Here is a 14196-nt window from a genome sequence, read left to right as displayed (position 1 = left end):
GCCTTTGGTTAACAGCTGTGATTTATGTTAAGACATAGATGATGTTTGGCCACCTTTCTTTCTTAGGTTCAATGACTTCAACATGTTATCAATCATATCACAAAAGGATGGATAGTGTTTGTTGTTGATCAAACTGGTACTTGTGGATTGTGTAAAGTTGGCTAAATATTAACAACACTTATTGAGTTCAATACTGCACTATTCATATTAGATACTACTAACAATTATTTGATTGACCTAAAGTAGCCTTTTAATGTTTGATACTATTAATGCTGTGAACATGTTTTCAATGCAAGACTATGAAGGGACTGTTCTCTAAAGTTTCTGCCGAAATGGTTAAAAAAAACATTTTGATCTCAAAACTTAGTGTATGATAAATTTCAGTCACCCAGGCCTGGAAAACATGTGCACCTTTTGTCACAAATTTGACCTGATGAAGACCTTATAAGAAGATGATCATGCAAGGTTCAATGTCAGGTTCAATGTCAATCGATGTCAGCCAACAATGTAAAGCGTCCTTGAGTGTTTGGAAAGGCGCTGTGAAATAAAATGTATTATTATTATTATTATTATTAACAAATTATCAACATTAGCTTACAATAATGAGAACAACAGTGACTTGCTCAATGCTTATCTTGTCAGGACACATTTTTGTAGTAGCCTTGTTCAATGGCAATTTTTTCTTTTCTTTCTATCTTTTCTTTCATTTTCTTTGTGATGTTTTAAAATGTTGCTTCGATCTGCTTGACAGTTGGATGGGAACAACGCCTGCCCCAGTTTGCATCTCTCTCTTCTTTATCTTTCCCTTCTAAAGTGCAGGATTCACCATCTTGTGTTAATTTAAAGAGCTGGATGTCTTTAAGGGCTGATTATCTTTAATGAACACAGTGAGGTAGATGCTCTTTCCCTCAGCCTCTTATCTTTGTCTTGTCCTCTGTCAAGTAATTTTCACAGTTTATTACATATTGCATTGTAAAAACATTGACCACCAGGTGTGTCTAATATGAGACTTTATATTATGATATTTCCCCCCACAGAAGTGAATTATATTAACGTTAGGCTTTTCTTTGCAGTTATTTTCACAAACCAATTACTCTTAAAGGACCCCATCGAATAATGTCTCATTTATTGGCACTAAAGTCAAGAGAAGAAACAGTATACAATATCAAATGTAATGTAATGTTCAACTTTAGGTAACCTACTGTATTTGGCCAGTTGACTCAGGGAAAAGTTTATGGTGTGAAACATCCATTGTGGAATATAGATCACAAAAAGAACTTGTTTAGGAGTGACCAACCCAAGATTATTAGGCCAGAAAAAAAACAAAAAAACAATGTGCAATATCTACTTAGACATCTAGGGTAAAGTTGTGGTTGGAGGGAAAGCAGATGGGCAATAATTAATTTTAAGAAGAACTCTCACATCTATGTGTCATGTTAAGGAAAGATTTTGAACATGGTAACAGTTATAAAGAAGCAGCTCGCTGTCAGAATATTAACCCCGGTCTTTAAATCAAACATTCTTTCTTTTTTCTTTTCCTTTCTTAAGGCCATACCACGTCCTAGTAAAACTGAGTTTTGGAAAAAGACTTATCATAAAGTGTTGAATTGTTCAATTTATGTAAAAGGAGTAAAAAGAGAAATTAACAATTATATATTTTATTAACTTCAGTCTCATACAAGCGAAACTGAACTTGATGACGCACCTTTAATGATTATTCAGCATCCATTAAAAGTGAATCACTGCATCATCAGCTTGGACCTCAGGATAGAAACCAATGTTATAACACATCATGTTCTCTAATGGAGACCTTTCCTTCAACTTGTTTGACCTTAGCTTTTTACTGAAATATAAGGCTAACACTGGCACTGCAAACTAACAGTTTTCCCACCAGTCGTATTGAGCATGCAGCAAAAAAACGTGTTTCCATATCCGTCTTAGGCCTTTCCCTATCACTACCAACAGAGCCTTTCTCTATCATAAAATGATGTTTACCATGACACACATACAGGTGAACACTTGTTTGTGATGAGCATACAAGCAAAACATTTGAGATTAATTACGAAAGGTTTGAAGTTGCATCAAGGAGCCAATAAGTGTGAGGGGAGTGTGTTGGCAGCTACCCTTTCTTCTTCTCATGCCTTCCCCAAAATCAGCTGCCCATCAGCTGCTAGCAAATTGGATTGTATCCAGGAAACATATTGCCACCCAAATGCACAGTGACAACAAATCTGGGGTGTCGGTAGTGAACTCTAATCTATCAAGAAGAATGAGGGATGAAGGATGCAGTCTGGTCAGAAGGCTGCATCACACATAGAGCAGAGTGACATGAGAGAAATGAGTGATGTGTTTAAATTTCATTCTTCTGGGAAAGGTCTGCAGTGATTTACTGGTGGCTGCTAGGTAGTTCCATGGGAGCAGCTGGGGGTTTAGTGCCATATTCAAAAGTACTATCAAAGACTTTCCTGTAGCTGGTGGGTAGAGTTTGAGCTGCAGCTGAACAGAAAATTGTTGCAAAGGTAAAATACGCGATGAAGCCTGTGGAGGGACAGACAGAGAAGGAAGACTTAAAAGCATTTCATGAATGATTTCAGCAAGCACAGATTTTCTCTCACCAGCAGCCTGACCTCCTCTGACTCGAATGATCCTGGTTGTCATGGGGACTGACAAAACAAGTTGACACTTCTCTGTTTTTCCCCCTCTGTATCTGCGAGAGATGAAAATGAATGTGGCCCCAGGATCAACACGAAGCCATATTGGCAAAAAATCAATACTTTTTCCCTCTGTCTTGCATCGGTTCACTAAGCTGTAACATATCAATCCATATGTGCACACAGTCTACACTAATCCTCCCTGTTTGTGTGTGTATGTGTGTAAGCGAGGGAAGAGAAAAATGTTGCAATGAACAAAAGCTGCCCAGCCTGTTTGAACTGCTCCATTAAAACAATCTTTGTTTTTGATACAGAGAAGGAGAAAAAGAGCGAGCTGACTGAACACAGACTGGATGTCAGTCTAAGATGGAGGGGTTTTTGTTGTTTTGTTTAGCTTTTCTTCAAATTCTGTTTCTCATTACTGTGCCGAGCCTCAAGCAGTGAGGGGAAAAAACCAAACCGGAGCAACTGTGCCTGAGCCTAGGGGCCCCCAGGAGCCACAGGGGGTCCACACTTTGATGGAGGCCTGAGCATCATTAGAACAGATAGAATGATGGGGTCAGAAACACACTGCAACCACTGCATCGCTTCTGCAAACTCCTAGGCAACAAAATGTGTTTCCATCAGGCTATTTCTTTGCATCTTGTGATGCATCAACGAGGAAAAATATCTTCAAACTAAGTGGACAAACATTTAATGCAGTGATAGCACAGATACAGACAGACAGAAAGACAAATGTAAAGATAGATGGGCTTTTGAAAATATTACAATGGGTGAACAGAAAGCAGATATTCATTATGTAACCCATTGCTATTCCCATCAAAAGTTCACTGTTCATGAAAAAATTAATGTGAGCTAGCGCCTCCTTTATGAGCATCATAAAAATTATATTGTTGTACTTAAATTTTTTAATAAAGTGACTGAGAACATTTAGGGAGACTGGCATATGTTAATAAGACTAAGAGGAGCAGGCTGTCCAAACAGCATTGAGGATGAACACTCCCGCTCTAAACCATTCCTGGTACTCAAAGGTCAACCATATTTTTATAATAGCAGCCCTATGGCCAAATCTAAATCTGTCCTCTGAATATGGTGGCCCACTGATGAGAAGGTATGGGAGATAAAGTCTAGTACCTGCGTGAGGCATCATTACGACACCTTCTTTATAGGAGAGCGAGATAGAAAGATGGGTTTTTAAGTATAGGCTAACTTAAAGTAAATTCCGTCTACTGAGGAAGCAGAATGCTGTAGGATTTGTAGGCCTCAGTCTTGATACAGGCAAAAACGGTTCATACACATTTTTACAGGCCGACACAGCTGCTATGCATTTAAGTAGGAGTAAAGAACTTGTGCTTAACTTACAGTATGGGAAAACGTTAAATGCTAAGCTACTTAAACATGTGCAATATAGTCAAGATGTTAAGACAGTATAAGCACAAATAAAGAATTGCCAACATTTAAGATACTCCCGTTGTAATTTTTTTTTCCTGATTATGGAACATTCCTCGTAAGTGTATTATGAGTGGAAATGTACTTTCTGACATGTTGCTACAGTATCTTGACTGACATCACATCCTCTGCTAGAAACTCAGCTCAGCTGGGGTTGTCATTTTTTTAGTACTTACATGATGATTTACCTGAAAAGGTCAGGTTCTAGTTGGCTATTAAGTCATTGTAACTGATTGGTTCATCTCCAGTATTCTACAGACCTATCACATTTTAGGTAGAATTGGAGGCAGATACTGGGACTAGTATTGGAAGAACAACAGATCTGTGCCTTTGAATAAAGCTTAAATGTTGTGTGCGTAAAGTACATCTGTTCTCTTACTGTTCTTTGAACTGCTCTTGTTTGTTATGTTTTTCAGCGTCTTGTTAGACCATATAGACTGGGCACCCTTTTGGTGAATGACAGGTTACAAGAAATAAACTGTACAAAAAATGACATCAGATGTGATATCAAAGCCAATATCCCATTTGTCAATCATAAATTATTATTTTTTCTGAAACTTGAAGATGATGACATAAGGTAATCCTAATGTACATATTTTACTGACCAGTAGAATTAACTGCATTAGTTATTCAATGTGAAGAAACTTTTTCAATTTGATTACCTGAAATGAAAGTCCTGCAGGCTTACTGAACACTGAGGAAAGAAGTTCTCAGGTTTACCTTGTAAGTAAATGAATTATAAGTGGAACCTGCAGCACCTCTCAATAATCATTAGATATGCTTGTACAGCATATTATCGTAAAAGAGGCACTACTCAAGAACACTTGTCAAATACTGCTTAGCATGTGAAACAAATTGTGTAATGGTAAAAGTTTTAACAGAGTGCCTGCTTTATAAGACGGAGGAGTGAAGAAGAGGCAGAGAGAGTCTCGTGAAAAGCTTCCTGAGTCACTTTAAGGAAGTTACATTTCAGCTTGACCCACCCTCAAGGTTCAAGGTCCCTTGATGCATCAATTTAGGTTGTTTTCAATCTTGGATTTTTTTCCGAAAGGGGAAAAATAAAGCTTCCTTTTCATACTGATCTATCTCAGAAATAACAATGAACATAGTATTTATATGTACAATGAACGAAAGGCAATCGGCGAGTCCATATAGCCTCACTGTTTCTCCTTTTTTTTAGCTCATTATAGATTCAGACCAGATCATAACTTAAAGATAACTTTATTACTGTTTGGGGTGATTGTTTCATGTGTCAGCACACAGCAAAAGTGTTGTTTTTTTTCCTTTAGAAACTCAATTAAACAATAAAGCCTAACACAGAGAAGAGGAAACTATATGTTGGTAGGTTAATTGTTGAGACACAATATTAACACTGACCAATTTACAGTATCTGTTCATTTTACTTCATGTGCATCTCGCGCTGTTTGTTATGGGTGATGTTTGTTTTGGTGTTGTCAGTGCAGGAGGCATCTCTGATAGGTTTTTCTTTATGTGTGTGTTTGTGTGTGTGTGTGTTCCCTGGTGGTGATGAGACCCTGTCTCTGACACGATGCTGCTCTGTTAAGGTCAAGCCCTACAGAATGTCAGAGATGATGACACGCACTGAAAGGTTTCATCTAATCCCTCCATTTCCCCTCTTCCCCTACGTCCCTCCAATCCGTCTCCCCCCACCTCCACGTCTCGCCCGCTCACTCACAAGAAAAGACAGACATATACAGGCCTTCACCTACAGTCTGCATCAAGACTCTGTGTGTGTTTGTCTTTGTGTGTCTGTGTGTCAGGCCATGGCAAGCCACTAGCAGGGCTAAATCAGAAATGCCTGAGGCCACTGTCTCTGTCTGTGTGGTTTACTGGTCTTTGCAAGCCACTGTCAAACATCTTTGCTTCAGTCTACAAAGGCATCATATGTACTGATACTTAAATTAAGTGTTCTTCTACAGAGATGGACTTACAGTGAATGCAATGGCAGAAGAAAAAGCATTATGGAAGTTTCTTAGCATGCATATGTAAATATGTGAAAAAGGTCATTCAAAAGGTCACCAGAGATATGTTTACATAGTGACTCAAGTTTTCCTTTTTATATTGAACTCTATTTCACCTTTTCATCTTTGCATGTACAGCATTTTACACAATTAACTCTAACTTCCATATCACAATTGAATTAGGATTTTTGGCAGAGTCCATGTGCAAAGTGAAGCACGGGCATCTATGCAGGACCCTTTAGAATCTTTTTCTTTTAATTTTGCACATATCTGATCCCACCAAATCCTTCACCTTGACAAAACAAATTGACAGTCTTTGGTTGCACGTGAAAGCAAATCCCATTCTGTAATTTCTAAATGGCATCAAATGAATTCAATTAAGCTGCCATGAAAAAGAATGTTATTTACACCGTGTGAGATTACCTGGACTTAATTTCCCGGGGTTTTAAATAATTGACAAACAGCATGTGCGTACTTAACTAAGCCTCATATTATGCGCACAGTTGAACATGTCATCAGTTAATCTTAAGGCTTTTTACTCCTACGTTTTCCCTCCTTTCTCCCTCTTTCCCTCGCACTGCTGCTCCATACTTAACACTTATTAAATTAGCAGCCATCCAGTGATCAAACAACAACCCTTCTCCATCGAGCCAACTGAATGACGGCAGAGGTCTCCTCAGCATCTGGTGAGACGTCGGGTTTCTGCAGATGAGCACAGAAGCTCTGCTAATTACAATATTACATTTCCAGTTAAGACTGTTTTTGTTTTTTTTATGCATTTGCTTTTCAAGCACAACAAGCGAAGAAACAATACTCCTATTCAAGATGCCTGGCTTCCTCTGCACCTCCTCAAACTGTCATTTATCCTCTCACCTCTGTGGATTGAGTCTGGATCAGCGGAGGACTGGCAGAGATGGAGAGAGCAGAGGGAAGAGGGGGGGGGATGAAGGATTATATAAAGAAGAAGCTGCACTTGACGGTAACTGGTTGAGATTAGCGCCTTAGGGGTACAGCAGTGGCTGTGATTTTGATACTGCGCCCCCAGCTAAACGCTGAAGGCCGCCTTGCCTAGAGGAGTCTGCCTTCACCCACAGGCAGTCAAAGATTGTTTTCTTACCAGCATCTCCTCCTCCTCCCCCCTCTCTGCCTCCTCCACCCCACAGACACCTGTCATCTCCAATGTCAAAACTCCACACAGAAAGGAAAAGACAACGCAAAGAATAAACAAAAGAAACATGCTTTTTTTAAAGGCATACTCTGCATACAGATCTATGAGGGTGAGGCCTGCACTTCACCTGCACACAAACACGTTCAAAGTCATGATGACAAACAGGGCTGTGTTGACTGTTTGAGTTTATGTCTCGGTAGGCTAATGAGAAAACTATATTAATACTGCACTGTAATATGGGGGGTTATAAATGAATCTAATAACATGTCCTTAAATATGTCTGAATGTGTAACCCAAACCTCAGATTTCTACATGTTAGGAAACATACTGGCAACATACAACAACCTTGTGGTGTATTTAGTAAATCTTAAAAAAAAAAAAAAAAAAAAAAAGATTCAGAAGCATTTCTAAGCAAGACTCTCCTTGCAAATTTTGGAACTAAAAACCTGCAGCTTTTATAAATTAATAAATTCCAAGACAAATATCTAATCAAAAAGGTTAACTTTTTGGCCCTGTCAAAAAGGCATTTTAGATAGTACAAGATAATTGTGTCCACAGTCTTCCTGTTTCTAAATAAATCATATTTAAAACCAACAAATCAAACAAATGTAGAAAACATGAGATCAATATAAATAATTTTTTGTACATATCAACTCAAGTCTAAATGACCTTTACCACCTTGAGAAACATTAGAACCAGTAAAGCGGTCCTGGTGTAAAGTGGCCCCTGTCGTCCGTGTGGTTAAGCAGAAGCCTGATATTGACGTGGCGCTGGCAGCCCTGCCAGGCGGTGTTGTAGCAACCAATGGGGGGCAGAGGACACAGCGGAGAGTAATGGCTGCTACTTGTCATCAGCCTCACAGCCATAAAAACACACGTTTCATCTGCCCTGTTTTTCTCTATTTTAATTCCTTCTGTTTGTTTGTTTGTTTGTTTGTCGACCTTGCCATGTCAGCTGACCTTCCTCCATCCAGGACCCTGAAGAGAGGCGAAGGAGAAAAAACCCCCACAATGAGCAGGACGCTGACATTTCTGCACAGAGAAAAGAACAAACAGCATATACAAAATGCCTCTCCCCCCCCCCCTCGCCCTGCTCCTCCTCAGACAAATTTACTCAAAAGTATGTGTGTGTCTGGAACGTCCGAGGCTGTCCGGCAAGCGGCCACCATTGCCAAGGAAGTGTCAGTGTGTCGTGACAACTTCAGCGACTGTGGTGCGATGGGTGACCCTCGGCCGGCTGAGGGGGGTTGCTGAATCCCCCACCCACCCTGGATCCTGACAGATGTCATATACCTCCTCCATGGGCACCTTCTGTTTCCTGTTCACCTTTCTCCATCCTGCAGCGTTAGGGCTCCTGTCTGAACCTCGTCAAAGCACACAAACACAAACACACACACACACGCGCACACGCACGCATGCACGCACACAAACACTCACACACACAGGGATGGAGACAGACAGAGAAGTGGAGACTTGAACTTGACCAATATCAGTTTTTAAACACCAATATTTGGAGATTGACATCTCTGATGCAACAATTTCAGTAAGTTATACAGAAATAAAAGGAAAAATTAAACGTTTTTACACTTGACTCAAACCTTTTGAGAGCTTTTACATCATCATATGAAAGAAAGCAAACAGTCTTTTAAAAAAAAAAAAAAAATGAAGCCCAACACTGATTTGATACATCACTTTAATTCATCTGTTTGCACAGAGTCTATTTATTCCTTTTGTTTAAATACTGTCTGCTCTACATAAAAGGCAAATGTGCTCTCTGGCATTCATATCGCCTTCTCAGAGGACACTTCCTGTTATTTACCAAAGGCTTTTCTCTGAGAACAGTTGGTATTTTAGTCTTAGCACACCCCACTCAAAACCTGTTTGCACAGATTTTCCCAATCATCCTTCAGCCCAGAGTTTGACAGAAACACTTCAACAAGATGAGATTCTGCCTCGTTTCATTGTCTTATACTGTTACATCAAAAAGTGTCACCAGCCCACTCCATGAATAACACGTCTAACAAACCAAAAAGCCCTATGATATTAGATTTCCATAAACCTTCTGCCGGGTGTCTCCTCGTACAGATTGTGTATCATCCACTCAAAATGCTCTCTTAGATGGAAATGTGCAGACTAAATCTGATCATGCTGCTAGATAATGTTCACTTCTCACTCCTGAAACGCAGACTTAGGTAGAAAACGGAGGGGATCCAGTGACTAACACATCAATCACTCTGACGTTGTGCCGCAGTGATGGATATTCTAATTTCCCTTTTATATACAGGTGCACAGGATGGATGGATGACGATTAATGGACGGGTGAAGCCGTTTTCCCGAAAACAAAGAAAGATGCAGCACAGCCTGCGGGCGTCACTTCAGAGGGCAGGGAGCTACATTACATTTCACGACGTTTGGAAGATGATACCTCACATTTGGGACTTGATTTCCCTGTAAACAGGTGAAGACAAAGTATACATCCTAAGGTGTAAAGGTGTTGCTATCACAACAATTGTGTCCTCTCCACAGGGACCTTCAACAGGTACAGCAGTCACTTCCATGACAGCCCTCTCACCCTCACCTCACCTCATCTTCACACAACCTGTTTCTCACTTTTTGTCATTGCTATCACCTCCATAATTATTCTTTTACTTTCAGCCTGCGTAGAAGGTAATTTATTGAAAAACACCATCCTCCTCCTCAGGCCAACTCTTCCCAACATGCCGCACTCATCTGTCAAACTCTTCAAAGTTCTAGTTGTGCCAAACATCCTTTTGATGAAATCTTCTGACATATCGGCGCTGCAGGCTTGTATCTGTGAAGTTGTCTGCTCAACACTATTTTTGAGTGCAACTTTCTTCTATCCATGTTTGCCTTTTAAGCAAACAGCTCTTTCATATCAGTCCTTGCATTTCACTGTTTTCACCATTGCAAAGAGGTTAAATGGTTTCACCCCACTAATTGGCAAAAGTCTTCACTGACATGAAGCAAACTGCAAGAAAATTACGCAAATGTGGGCTTATTAAAGTGAGAGGAAACACCTTTTTTTTTTTTTTAAATAAAAGCCTGAACAATCTCTCCACATGTTTTTTTTCCCCCCACCGTATACAGGGAGGGTGGTGCTGCTCAACAGCAAACGTGCAACAGAGCTCTGTGTTTGTTTGGTCATTATTGTCTGTTGTTTTTGGTCTTTTTTTTCTAAAATAGGGCAAAGCTGTTTGCAATAATTCCATCACAATCAACTAACAAACAACTATTGGGGTTTAGCCATAGGTCATTTTTGTGGGTAACAACAGATAAATGTCTCTTGCTTGGGCCAGTCATTGTTTGAAGTCTCGGTAAAGACTTGAAACGTAAAAATTGAGCGACTTTGGCGTTTGACTACATCTTCCAACTCCATCGTTTGTTATCTGTGTTCATACGCAAATGACTGTTTATAGAGGATGATCAAATATGAAACATTCTTGTTTAAGACTCGTTGGTTTCCGGATTGTGTTTTGACTAATGTGGTTAGAAAAGTCTCTTTTGCTTTACACATGGTCTGTTTAGACCTGCTCAAACTACAAACTGAGTTCAAACTTCTGATATCAAAATGTGTGTCCTTTAATTACAGTATCTATTCATTTAGACTAAGTTTAACACTTCAACTCCTTGTTTTTGGCTTTTTTGCTTTCACCTCTTTGTCTTACTGCTGGACATCAGTGGTACATTTTTTCCCCCTGTGACATTCCTTCCACATCTGACATTGAACACGAGCATTCATAAACCATCCAGCACTTGAGACTTTTCAGACTAGATTTAACAATCCAGCATGAGATCTCTCTTCCACCTCTGTCCTTCTCCTTCTCTCTTTCTCTCTCAATCTCACTTTATCTCTCGCTCACCATCCCTCCCTCTCTGTCCCGCGCTGTCCTCCCAGCCATCTGTCATGTGATGTTTATGAGCCCTTTTGCTTTTGTGTCCTGATGACCACTGTCACAGAGAGCTACCCATTACCGATGCGGCCTGATGAACGATGTTACCCAGACGCCTCGCTGACACCCCTGTGTCCTTGGCCGCAGAGACACTGCCTCGCTCACCAGCGCGGGCCAGTAAAGAATGAGGACAGGGGGGACCTCTGGGAGCGGGACTGAGGACCTGTCCGTCATCCTGCCGACAGGATGCTCACCCCACTATCTCTCCCTCCTCCCATCACCCCACCTTCTTCCCTCTCCGCTTTATCCAGCCAATGGAAATATGGGGCTGGTCAGTGATGTTGTCATTAATCCTGAGCTACTGAATAGTGCCCTTGCCTTTCAGCGGAATATATATCTACATCTTAACAGACACAGAGACGGACCCTCGCTCCCCTCCAGAGGCCACAGAAGGGGCCCTAAAGGGTTAATGTAGGTACAAAGAGATGATGAATGTTGTTGAGGCTGATTTTATCTGTCAAATAGGAATGTTAGCACTTCTTCTGATATTGTATTCAATACATTTACAGGTAGTGCAGTTATCTAGACTGAAGTTTTATCGTTTTGTTTTCAGAGTGGGAAATATAAGTGGTACTAACGCGTTTTGTTTTACAGTGCTGTGAAATCATCTTTTAAAAATTGTGCGTTCTCTTTGCCACACTTGAAATTAGACACTTCTATTGGCAGATTATCATCTATCAAATATTGTCTGGGTTAAAAGGGTTGGATCTAAATGCAAAAGTACTAGTTCATGTTGTGGAGGTCAAAACGTGTGTTTATCTGTGGGTGAATGCAGGCTTTTGATTATCAAGGTTAAATACAGCCTATTTTTCCTGAGACTGGTCACCAAGAAAGGCTGTTAAAATATCTCTAAAATGCAGCCAAGGCCAGTGGCTCTCAGTACAGGACACAAGACCAACAGAAGGAGTTGCCAGGAAAATGTGAGATTCAGATTTGAGGGGCTGTGATAAGAATCAACAGAATAAAAAATAAATGGAGTTTACCTTTTTTTTCCAAAGATCCACTTTATTTTACCCAAACTCAGCGACAAGCGCAGAATGTGATCAGTTGAATAATGACTTTTCTTAGGTCTCTACTCTAAAATATGTCTCTTTCCATCAAACAATCATAAAAGTAAAAATACACAGCGAGAGACAGGAAGCTGTGGTTTCATTGCCAAAGTCACAAACCTTGGTAAACTCTGAATGTCTAAAAAAACTAAATTTTCAAAGAGTTTGATCCTACTTATGCACCTCTAGGAAGATTGTGACCTATAAATCACCTCACCCCTTTGTGAGTCTCTGCAGTTTATCATGACATTCAAACATTTTAAGTTCTTTTAGTTTGGACTGAAATTAGGCGGACAGCTAAGAACAAAACGGGTAACAATAATAGCAGCGAAAACCCAACAGAACAAAATAATTCTCTTACAATGTGAACAATCTGCTGGACACAATAAAAAGCTTATTTAATAAGTAAGGCCCTCTCCCCTCTTGTGTCCCCCCTCCCTCCCGTGCTGTCTCTATGAACGTCTTTACTGCCCACTGAAGGCGCTGATGAATTCTTAAGCAGATCACACTGATAATTGTATTTCGTAACTGTCAGTTGTACGAAAGCTGCCAGTGTGCCCAGGAGCTATTTGTGTCTCAGTCTGTCCTCTACTCACACACTCACACACACACACACTCACACACACACACACACACACACACACACACACACACACACACACACACACAGACACACACACACACACACACACACACACACAATCACCAGGGATGTGCTTACTGTCTCCGGCCTCGAATTACTCAATCAGGAGGACACATTTATGGATGACACCTTTATTACAATTAATCAGGGGGACTTGATTAAGAAAGTTATTCCTCCCCTTCATTGAGACTTACACAAGTGGCTCTGCTGCATATTGTAATTTATGTCCCACTGAGCTCTCGGCCGCTGATAGACAGAAGAGCAGACAGATTGCCAGCCATACGAGACACATGGACGCATTTGTGTGTGTGTGTGCGTGTGTGCGTGTGTGTGTATACAGCCTCCACACACATCTACACACCCAGGAACATGTGCATGGCCACAAACACAAACACATTCCCCTATCATTCTGTCATGCACAACTCTGGTTTCGCAAAGAGTTTAATAAATGACTTTAATTGGCTGTAGAGATGTGCTCGCTAAAGCAGGCTTGAATATTCCATTTCCCTTTCTTCTTGTCTCTTTCTTTCACTCTCTTTAACACACACACACACACACACACACACACACACACACACACACACACACACACACACACACACACACACAGGCTCCTGAATGAAGCCATCTCTTTACCTTTACTCACAGTTCCTGGGTCTGCTGTGGCTAATTAGTCGAGTGGGGTTTTAGGTTTGGTAATTAGGCGGAGGTAGGACTGACGGGGGCTCGGGGAGTTGGGGAGTTGAGGGGGTCTGACTGACTTGCAGAGAAAGAAACTGGACTGTCTGGATCCTGGCAGCACCGAGCAAGCAGCCAGCCAGTGTCCCTCAGGCGCCTGGAGGTAGACTACCGTCCCACACTATGAGGGTGATGTCTTTGTTATGTGGCACATGTTCCAGAGAGGGGAAACTGGAAAAAAAAACTGTGTTTTCATGCATAAAAAGGGACTATAAGTACATCTCTTAAAACTATGCAACTTACTGATTGGATCTTTTTGGAATTGTCATGCAAGTACAAAAAAAGTAAAATTTTCAAATTGTTAATTTTGAGAGTAATTATTTTGTTGTTACCTATAAAATCTAAAGAAATAAAACAGAAACATTTTCACTTTATTAACCTTTGCCAAACTTCAGCTGCTTTGGCCACAATGACAATCAAAGCTTACGGCTAAAGGCAAAAACCATCAACGAAATGGTCATAAAGTCTGCAGACTAATGCAGCAACACTTAGCATTAGTGTGCTAATAGCTATCATTAGCCATCAAAAGCTTCTGGTCTGATCAGA

Source organism: Symphodus melops, assembly GCF_947650265.1.
Source record: "Symphodus melops genome assembly, chromosome: 5".
Classification (NCBI taxonomy): Eukaryota; Metazoa; Chordata; class Actinopteri; order Labriformes; family Labridae; genus Symphodus; species Symphodus melops.
Note: the sequence above shows the minus strand (reverse complement) of the source record.